Consider the following 10,094-nt stretch of genomic DNA (forward strand, 5'->3'; position numbering starts at 1 on the left):
TTGGGGTCCTCTTGGCTTCCAAAATAGTTATTTTCTCCTCTTTTATGCTGTTAGGGAAATTTTCTTTCAGGATTTCTTGTACTGTTTTCTCTGTGGCTTTTGTTTGCTTGTTTGTTTCTCCCTGCTCCAGAATTCCAATGAGATGCAAATTGTTCCTTTGGATAATGTCCCACATAATTCTTAGGTTTTCTTCAGACTCCTTTGCTCTTTTTGTTGATTGTTTCTTTTGTTGGTTGTAGTTGAGAGATTTGTCTTCAAGCTCACTAATTCTACCTTCCATTTCTTCTACTCCATTACTCTAGTCTTTCAAAGAGTTGTCTAATTTTTTTGTCTTAGTATTTGTTTTCTGGATTTCTATTTTTAAAAAAATCATTTTATTAGGGGTTCATACAACTCTTATCACAATCCATACACACATCAATTGTGTAAAGCGCATTTGTACATTCATTGCCCTCATCATTCTCAAAACATTTCCTCTCCACTTAAGCCCCCGGCATTAGGTCCTCATTTTTCCCCTCCCTTCCCGCTCCCCCCTCCTTCATGAGCCCTTGATAATTTGTAAATTATTATTTTGTCATATCTTGCCCTGTCCGATGTCTCCCTTCACCCACTTTTCGGTTGTCTGTCCCCCAGGGAGGAGATCACATATAGTTCTTTGTAATTGGTTCCCTCTTTCCAACCCACTCTCCCTTTACCCTCCCAGTATCGCCACTCACACCACTGGTCCTGAAGAGATCATCCGCACTGGATTCCCTGTATTTCCAGTTCCTATCTGTACCAGTGTACATCCTCTGGTCTAGCCAGACTTACAAGGTAGACTTCATATCATGATAGTGGGAGTGGGGAGGAAACATTTAGGAACTAGAGAAAAGTTGTAGTTTTCATCATTGCTATATCGCCCCCTCCCTGGCTTGGATTTCTACTTTTTGTTGTTAATATTTATTTTAAGCTTTCTAGTTATTCTTCTGTAGCTCTCCTGATCTTTTTTTCCATCCATTGTTTTGAAATTTTTTTCCTGGTAATTCCAGAACCTTTCTTGTTCAGAACATTCCTTTAGATTTGAGTATTGTTCACTTGTTTGTGCCTATTTTTCTTACTTTCTTTTTTTCTGTTTGGCCCACTATTGACGGGCCAAACATCATGATACAGTTGTTAGGGGTTGGAGGGAGGCTGGGTAGTGTGGCAACAGTTAACTCCATCAAGTGGTGCATGAAAAGATTAATAGGAACCACAATACAAAAAGAAGAAAGAAGTATAAAGAAGATGAAAGAGGAAAAGAAGAGAAGAAAGGAAAAGTTAATAAAAATTAATTTTAAACATATATATTTTAAGGTCAACAAACAGACCTGGGACTATTTATAGGCTTTTTTATTGTTGTTCTTGTTCAGGTTTGGTTTTCTTTTGCTCTGCCTTGTTTTTGTGCTTATTATTGTCTCTGCATATCTATCTAGATAAGATAGGTGGGATAACAATCTGGAGGAAAAAACAATGAGACTGATCACCAGGGACAAGGGAACAGCAAGTGATCTAAAATTGATGGTGAGGAGGGCATAGGATGCCTGGTAGGACTTGATCAAAGGCAATGTAACTGAGAGGAATTACTGAAACCCGAATGAAGGCCAGAAAAGAGGAAAGTAAAAGGAACTAGAGGAAAGAGCTAGGAGGCAAAGGGCATTTATACAGGTCTCAATACAGGTATGTGCATATGTAAATATATTTATATATCACAATAGGGATATAGATCTATGTACATATAGTTATATGTTAAGTATCAAGGTAGCAGATGGACATTGGGCCTCTACTCAAGGACTCCCTCAATGCAAGAACACTTTGTTCTAATAGCCTGGGTTAGCAATAGAGAGGGCCCCCTCTCTCTCAGCTCCTCCCTTGACCTCTCATCGGCTCCCTCTCCTCCCCTGTTTCCTTTCCCCTTGTCCTCCTTCCCTTCCCCCTCTCTCCACATGGACCACCAAGCGGGGCTGAGGTGAGCATTGCTACCATGAAATATGTCTGACTCCATGATTTGACTCTTTTATCTCTCATGCTCTTGATGACTTTAATATACTATTTATCTATCTCAATCGGACAATTGAGCTTACTGAACTCGTGATTAATGATGGGGGGCTGGCTCTTCCCCCTCATACTGCAGATTGTGATAATAGCTGTATATTCCCCCAATAAATTGATAAAAATATCAGAATAATAAAAACTAGAACAAATTTATATTTATATAATTTTAAAACTACTTGTTTGGGTTCCTCCTTCATCTCAGGATCACTGCAGCTGATATAGGTGAGACCATAGGTGTGCTACTGCAAGAAGGGTGAGACTGGAGTGAGCATGGCTGCATATTGGCAAAGCTTGCAGGTGTGGGTGGGCTGGTGGTGGCTGGGAGAGAGTGTGGGACACCTTGTGGGGAGCTTTGCTCCTTCCTCCCCATATTCTGCTAGTACCCACAGTCTGGGGTCTAAAGACCTCTTTTCATTTAGTTTTAAGTTGTTTTGCAAATTTCCAGGGAGCCTGGCTTTTCTTTCATGTTGATTTCCCCCCGATTGTTGTAGAAGGATTTTTTTCATGCATCCATCTAAGCGCCACCTTGTCCTAGAAGTCCCTTGATACATGTTGTTGCTAGTTGTCATTGAGTTGGCATCTAGTAAAGAAGTATACTTAAACCAACAGGAATAGAGCACATTATTTTTTCATTTTTCCATTCACTCATTTACGAGAGTCATTTTTTTTAAGTATTGGGGGTGAAACCAGTCCCCCACAACTAATCACGGGTTTCGTAGGCATTAATTGTACAGTTATGATATATAAAGATTGTAGTAAAGTCATAGAGAAAATGGAGATAGGAGATAGAGTAAAATGAAGGAGTCAGACACGTTTCATGGTGGCATCCTTACCTCCTGGGTGGTCATGATCTCACCAGCCAGGTCCACACACAGCATGGCAGAGAGGGCAGGAGGAGTCTCTTTATTTCTGGCCAAGGCCCATATATACGTAAGGGTGTGATTACAGGTAACCACGCACGTCACAGGAAGGGGCTATACAATAGGCATAAACGTGACAGGAAGGGGATGAGCTAGGGGTATACACGTAATAAGAAGGGGAGGGACTAGGGGTTTACAAGGGGCCAAATGGGCACACCCTAGACTCAATATGGCAGCCTAACCTTGGTCACCCTTGAGTGGGTTTGACCTCTCTGGGTTCTCCTTCAGGGGAATAATCCACTATCCTTATCAGAAGGGAGTGGGCCCTACTTAGGGTAGGACAGACTATACAGTCTGATTGCTCTAGGTGGCTGATAACCCCTAGGGAGAATAATCTGACCTACTTTCATTGACCTCCTAGTGTACAGTTGTTTGCCACGTGTAGCAAGCAACTAGGTTTGGCATATATTTGGGGGAGACAACTTGGGAGAAATCTTCCTGTGTCCCACAAAGCATTGCTCGTAGGGTTCCAGTTCATTCATGAATTGGTTTATTCCAAATGAAACACGTGTAACCACTTTTCTGAAATCAGCAAATGTTGAGACATAGTATCTCAATTATACACTTGTCTTAGTCTCATAGATTGTCTTCAAAAAAGTTCCAATCAAAACAGTGGATTCTAAAAGAAAAGATGGCCCAGTTCAATTCAAGGCAGAGAGATCACCTCAGAAGGTTATGGTGATTGTATTTTGGAATTCCAAAAGGGTAATCTTACTATATTTGTTCAAAGGATACAACGTGATCATGAGGGCTTATTAGGAAGACGTTGTAAGAAAACAACATTGATGAAAAAACGGCCAGGGAGTTGCAGTGAGGAACTTTTTCCTATCATGACAACGCACCTCTCATTCTTTGAGGGTAACAAGGGCTGTTCTCAGAGAATTTCATTAGGACATCTTACCCCATCCACCTGGAAACCTAGATCTATCTCTTTTATACTTCTCTTTGTTTTGGAATCTCAAAGAACAGTGAAAAGGAACACAGTGTGAGTCCCTTGAGTATGACAAAATGCCATTTGACATTGTGTAAATCACAGTGCAGAATCCTTTGGGAAACTGTTAGACGAGGTAGAAAGACTCCTTCAGAAGTGCATAGACCTAGATTGAGTTTGTCAATAAACATTTTTGGTTTAATATGTTTTATCATTTTGAATCAATCATTTTTCACTAACTCTCATATTTATCAAATGTTGTATCTTCACAATGTGCCATGTGGACACTAAAACAGAAAAACAACTCCAAACAACTATTGCCATTAAGCTGATTCCAGCTCATAGGAATTCATATATCACAGAGTAGAACTGGTCCATAGTGGGTTCTTGGCCATAATTTTTATGGAAAGGAGCCTGGTGGCACTATGGGTTAGGCCTTGAGCTTCTAACTGTAAGATCAGTGGTTCATATCCACTAGTCACTCCTCTGGAGAAAGATGCACCTCTGCTCTGCTAAAGATTTACAGTCTTGCAAACCCTATTTAGGTTGACTGTGAGTTGGAATTCACTTGATGGCAATGGGTGATGGGTAGGTAATTTTTATTGAAGTTCATCAGGCCTTTCTTCTGTAGAGTCAGTGGGCAGGTTGGAACACCAACCTTTAGGTTCATGTGGTAGTTACATAATTTCGTATCAACTTGAAGCCTGAAAGTGTAGGGGTGGAGTCTAGCCTGTCAATCAGGCCAGAGCCTGATGGTGCCTCCTTGTAGGCGTGACCTTCTCATAAGGAGGGTCCTGGGAAACCCGCCCCCCCCTCTTTCCCTGGAAATGTGTCCACAACCACTGGATCCACAAGACTTTTCACCCACTGGCCTGTGATTTTCTTGTACTTTGCATCATTGCATGTGGCTATGTGAGTCTAAAGAGGGACTTATGGACTAGTATTGGATTTATGGACTTGATCTCGACTGGGCTGGGATGTTTGCTTGATATGTAATTATTTCTTGATATAAAGCTCTCTCTTACAAATATATGAATGTCCCTGGATTTGTTTCTCCAGTCAACCCAGCCTAACACCGTTCATATTCAATTGCAAACAATGTGTGCCAATTTTGTACAGTGGCCAACTGGTTACTTATTTAATGCAGGACAAAAATGAAAATCTTATTTCCATATTTCATATCTAGTTTTAAAGCTATTTTGGAGCATGCTTTGAAAATCCCCCATGGAAGCTTGATTTTCTAATCCCTTTCAAAAAGTAGCTTTTCCTTCTTATAAAGATTTCATTATAGTGTTTTCAGGTAGATCTACCAAGTGTTATTAATATCTTTCAATGGAAATAGGTCCATGCTTGTAACAAAGGAGCATAAATAACAATAGTAAACCCCATTCCTATGTTCCAGGATCCCAAAGTCAGCCCAATATTGCTTTAATCTATTTAGAAAGTTTGTGTAAAGCTTCATTGTGGAGTTTGCACTCTTACCTTTGATCCAGAGAAAGTAATGAAAGGTTAGCGCACCCTTCTGTTTCACTGGCTCCTGGAGAGGATGGTCTGGAAATTCCTCTGAAAAATCAACTATAGACCCCACATGTTCTCATCCCCTCCATCTCTCTGTTTCTACCTTGCTGTATGAGTCAGCTGGGACCCAATGACTGCTCAGAGAGGACCTTCCTAAACTGTTCTATTCCTGCCATCTCCAGGGCCCTTAGTAGCTCAGTAATTTTTTCATGGTGCTCCTAGGCCAAAATCAATGCCTACTATCTTTGTTCATTAAGTAGTTGAATCCAAACAACTTAATATTCTAACAGCTAAGTAGCCACATGAAAAAATAATATGCACAAAGTAAAAGAAAAATAATACTTTTATTTCTTTGGATAAAAGATCACACTTACTTAAAAATGGAATGTATATGTGTCTTGAGCACTGCCCAGTTTCTCAAACCTTGGAATCTGATTGGACTTCAGTACATTCATTTCCTGTTCCACAGCATTTACTTTTCTCACAGTAACCGCCCAAACACCAGTTTTGCAAAGATGTGACATTTTTGGAAAGGAGTTATCTCTGTTTCTTAACACTATGTACATACCAGATATACCATAGAAACTTATGTTCTCTTGTTTTGTTTTTAATCATTTTGGGGGCTGGTACAACTCTTATCACAATCCATACATCCATACATTGTGTCAAGCACATTTGTACATTTGCTGCCATCATCATTCTCAAAGCATTTGCTTTCTGCTTGAGCTCTTGGTTTAGAGGCTAGAAATCTGAATTCAGGACACTGGTTCTAGACCAGTGATTCTCAACCTTCCTAATGCTGTGACCCTTTAATACGTTCCTCATCTTGTGGTGACCCCCCCCAACCATAAAATTATTTTTGTTGCTACTTCATAACTGTCATTTTGCTACTGTTATGAATTTGGTGACTCTGTGAAAGGGTCGTTTGACCCCCAAAGTGGTCACAACCCACAGGATGAGAACCACTGTTTTAGACTCTAGAGGAAGACACTCTGTGTTGGCTCTGGGGAAGATCCTAGTTTTGTTAGGTTTCTGGGGTGGTTTACCTCGGTTCTTGCTTTGCAATGCTGAAAGAATTCATTGGGAAGAGCATGTTTGTGATCCAAGTGAGTTTTATGAAGAAAAGGGAAATTTCAGGTATTCACAGGAAATCCCAAAAGAGAGGAGGTGGTGGTGGTGGTGGTGGTGTGTGTGTGTGTGTGTGTGTGGAGGAGTGTGTGTGTGTGTGTGTGTGTGTGTGAGAGAGAGAGAGAGAGACCTGAGCCCCATCCTCTGACCTGCAAGAGCACACCAAACTGTAAGATAATAAATAAACGTGTTGTTTTAAACCACTAATTCTGTGCTAGTTTGTTATAGCAGCAATAGGAGCTACATGGGATCTAGCCCCATGAGAAGGATCCTGGGTGGCATAGTGGATAAAGTGTTGGGCTGCTAGCTGCAAGACCAACAATTTGAACCCACCAGCATGCTCCGTGGGAGGTGCTCAGGGTGCTCAGCTGTCTTTACCCATAAAGATTTAGAGGTTCAGACACCCAAGGCATCAGTTCTACTCTGTCCTATAAGATATCTATGTCAGCTTTGACTTGATGGCAGTGGGTTTGGGTAGCACCATGAGTCAAAATAAACTTGTTGGCAACCAACAACAACTGTAATACAAAGTGCTATAAATTTTGAGTAGTAGGTATAGTTCGTATAGGTATAGCCAGAATTGTCCTATGGGGTGGCTGAGTATTTTTATGTTGCTGCATTCTGCTTTAGTGGATTCCAATCCTGTAGTCTATAACTAAGAACTTGAGTGACACAGTTATATACACCAGGTTAGGGAAAAGGTTGCTATATACACACTGGTCTAAAGAAAAGACGTGGATACACCCATCAAAGTAGGATTTTGTGTCTCACATCACAGGTTCCAGCCTGTGGATGTCAGCCAGACTCTCTCTGTAGCATCTTCATCCCTGCCACTGTGGTCATTCTGTTCACGAATCCAATGACATGGACTCCTTTTCACCAGGGCTGATATAACTACTGCCACCGCTACGTCCCCAAACTCCCAGCAGCAGATGGACCATCGCCCAGGGACATCAGCCTGCCAATGGAGTATGTTGTGAAAGTTGAGTTTTTGTCAATGTTATAGGTGAGAAACGCCATCTCCATGTAATTTTCATTTGGATTTCTTTTACTATGAGTGAGTTGAACATCTTTTACTTCATTTTTGAGATTAAAAAATTTTTGAGAGACATATATATAACAACTCATCTACCATTTCAACATTTTCAGATGTATAATTCAGCGACATCAATTAAGTTTATCATGTAATGTTAACTATCATCATTCTCTATTTCCAAATTTTCTATCGCCCTCAACAGAAGTTCAGTGTGCCTCAAGCAGCAAGTTTCCCATTCCCTCTCCCTCCCTCCTACCTTGGGATCTTAAATACTTGCCTATATTAGTTATTCTATATAAGTGGAATCATGCAATATTTGTCCCTTAGTGATTAACTGGTTGCTTTCAAGGGTCACCCATGTTATGACATGTGTCAGGACTTCTCTTTATGACTGAGTAATAGTCCATTGTATGTATGTACTATCCATTTTCATTTTTTTGTGCTGTGAATTGTCTGTACATACATATCTCTCGCCAAAAATTGTTTTTCTTTCGCCAAATTTTTTATTGAGCTGTTGTTTTTTCTTCTTGATTTTAGGAAGATCTTTTACAAGGGTAAGTAGAAAAATTTTCTTATAAGATTCCAATTCATAAAAAAAAAGATTCTAATTCATACATGCACAGACTTATTCTAAACAAAATGTGTTTAAACATGTCTCTGTGATCATGGGATGGCTGCAGACAAGTTCTCTCAGTAGGACACTTTGTGGTAGTTATATAATCTGGTGTCAGTTTGAGACTTAAGAGTAAAAGGGTGGAGTTTAGCCTGTCAATCAGGTCACGGCTTGATTTGGAAGCACTGAGGAGATAAATAGGTTGCTGGGGGAGGGACACTCACTCACTTCCTGCGAGACATTACTGACAATGGAGGTATGTTGATTCAGCCAGAGCTCTGGAGCTGGAGTAGCCAGGTTGAGATCCCTGCCAGCACTGAGATGCTTACACCACCACTGGATCCACAAGACTTTCTGCCCACTGGCCTGTGATCTTCCTGCATTTGGTATCATTGAATGTGTTTCATGAGTCTGAAGAGAAATTTATAGATCGATATCGGACTTATGGGCTAATATCAGACTTATGGACTTGATCTGGACTGAGTTGGAATGTTTTCTCAATATACAATTGCTCTTTTGTATAAAACTCTTTCTTATACACATAAAAGTTTCCCTAGATTTATTTCTCTAGTTTACCCGGACTAACACACACTTGTCTTAGTTTCATTAAGATGCTTTCAAAAAAACAATACATATGCATACTATTTGTGCCATGGAGAAAAATGATTTTTAAATCAGAGCAATTATCAAATTTTGAACAAAATTCAAATGGACATCTTTCTGAATAATTGAAACTTTGAAAAAGGTTTACAGGAATCCTGTCCCACATAAAACAACGGTTTTAGATGGCTTAAATGGCTCTTCTAATCATAATATTTGTAACTCCCACCAAATGCATGATAGGAACCATGCAGATTGGGTATATTTCCTCTTTCCTGATAGGCCTGGGTAAGAGAAGGTGAGAGAACATGCTGATAGTATTATGTGATTAATTTGTGATTATTAACAGGATTAATTGTGGTTGTAAAATTTGAAACTCTAATATGGGGATTGGTCCATTTTGCCATTCTGCTGGGTCAAAAATGCGCCATCTCAGATGCAGGCCTGGGTGCTCATATTACCATCAAGAAGGAAAGCCAACAGAATAGTAAATGGGCAGCCGCACAACATGCCCAAGTTTTATTGTGGTATATACCTCACCCGTGACTGTGATACATACTTACCCATGACTCTCCACCTGTGAGAAAGATTCATTGCAGCAGTAGGAAGCACAAAGAGAATGTGAAAGCCTGCTATCAGAAATGGATGGAAGAGCAGGCTCAGAGCCTGATTGACAAAACAAGGGCTGTGTGTTAGCCTGGAATGATATCTCCTACTCCTTCTCTGCTCCTTATCTAGCAGAGTCGATTCCACTCCCCCTCCCAGTCTCCCAGGTCCTTCTCCTCCTGGTATGATGATGGTACCCCACACAGGGGGCCCACCCATGATGCCAATGATGGGCCCTCCTACTTCTGGGGTGATGCTAGTGACACCTACTGCTGGAATAAGGCTGCCCATGGGAGGTCACATGCCAGTGATGGCCTGGGCCCCCAATGATGTGGCTCCTGGCCTGTCCCATGATGGTGCCCACTCAGTCAGCACCGACTTGACCTTATCAAGATAGATAAGGGCAGAGGGCAGCTGCTTTGTATCAATTTTATATTACTTGTACTACTTTACCAGGAGATCATGGTGCTATGACTCTGGGTAATTTTTAACAGCACACATGGAAGACTTGCTCCCCCTTTCTATCAAAAAGAGCATGGCTTTTGGAGTGGAGTAGTAGACAAAAAAACACAACAAAACATTTTTTGTGCGTACGGTGATGTATGAAAATAAAATTGTCAACTTTTAGTTACAAAATAGAAAAAGAAAAAAAAAAAGGAGGAGGTAGAGCCG

The 10,094-nt window shown here is 40.6% G+C and overlaps 1 pseudogene; it reads left to right on the forward strand.

Annotated features, from left to right (window-relative positions):
- The first annotated feature begins 9,324 nt into the window (after positions 1–9,324).
- On the forward strand, positions 9,325–9,805 carry LOC115869452 (annotated as a pseudogene).
- The last annotated feature ends 289 nt before the right edge of the window (positions 9,806–10,094 follow it).

The sequence above is a fragment of the Echinops telfairi genome, unplaced genomic scaffold (genome assembly GCF_000313985.2).
Source record: "Echinops telfairi isolate 266 unplaced genomic scaffold, ASM31398v2 ScPeMD7_26;HRSCAF=91, whole genome shotgun sequence".
NCBI classification, from domain to species: Eukaryota; Metazoa; Chordata; class Mammalia; order Afrosoricida; family Tenrecidae; genus Echinops; species Echinops telfairi.